The sequence below is a fragment of the Penaeus monodon genome, chromosome 30 (genome assembly GCF_015228065.2).
Source record: "Penaeus monodon isolate SGIC_2016 chromosome 30, NSTDA_Pmon_1, whole genome shotgun sequence".
Classification (NCBI taxonomy): domain Eukaryota; kingdom Metazoa; phylum Arthropoda; class Malacostraca; order Decapoda; family Penaeidae; genus Penaeus; species Penaeus monodon.
Genome location: NC_051415.1, coordinates 20867510 through 20867919, shown reverse-complemented (window position 1 = coordinate 20867919; position 410 = coordinate 20867510).

Genomic DNA, 410 nt, shown 5'->3' with positions numbered 1-410 from the left:
CAATTTTCCCCGTCTATTTTGCGGTGTTTGACTAATTCCGCTTTTAGTCGTGGATATTGCAAATATGTATACAGGTAAAGAAATCGACGGATGTACAACTTAGAAGAACATAAAAATAAATTGATGAAGTAAATTACTCAGTATAAATCTGTGTATGTACTTTACGTATGCTCTTATAGGCACTGTAAATATATAGGTGTGAGAGAGAGAAGAAATCAATAAAGAAAACTTTGTCAGCTTCTCCACATTTCGTAGAATGGTGGGTAGGGATTACCGTATATAGAGAATATCCAATACTTATTAGAGTTTACATTAATCCATGGGGAAAGTGTACGTTAATCTTGGTATAGATATGGAACGGCAGGAGCTGAGAGCTAACTGTATCGAGATACCCTGGTTTAAGAGGGAAA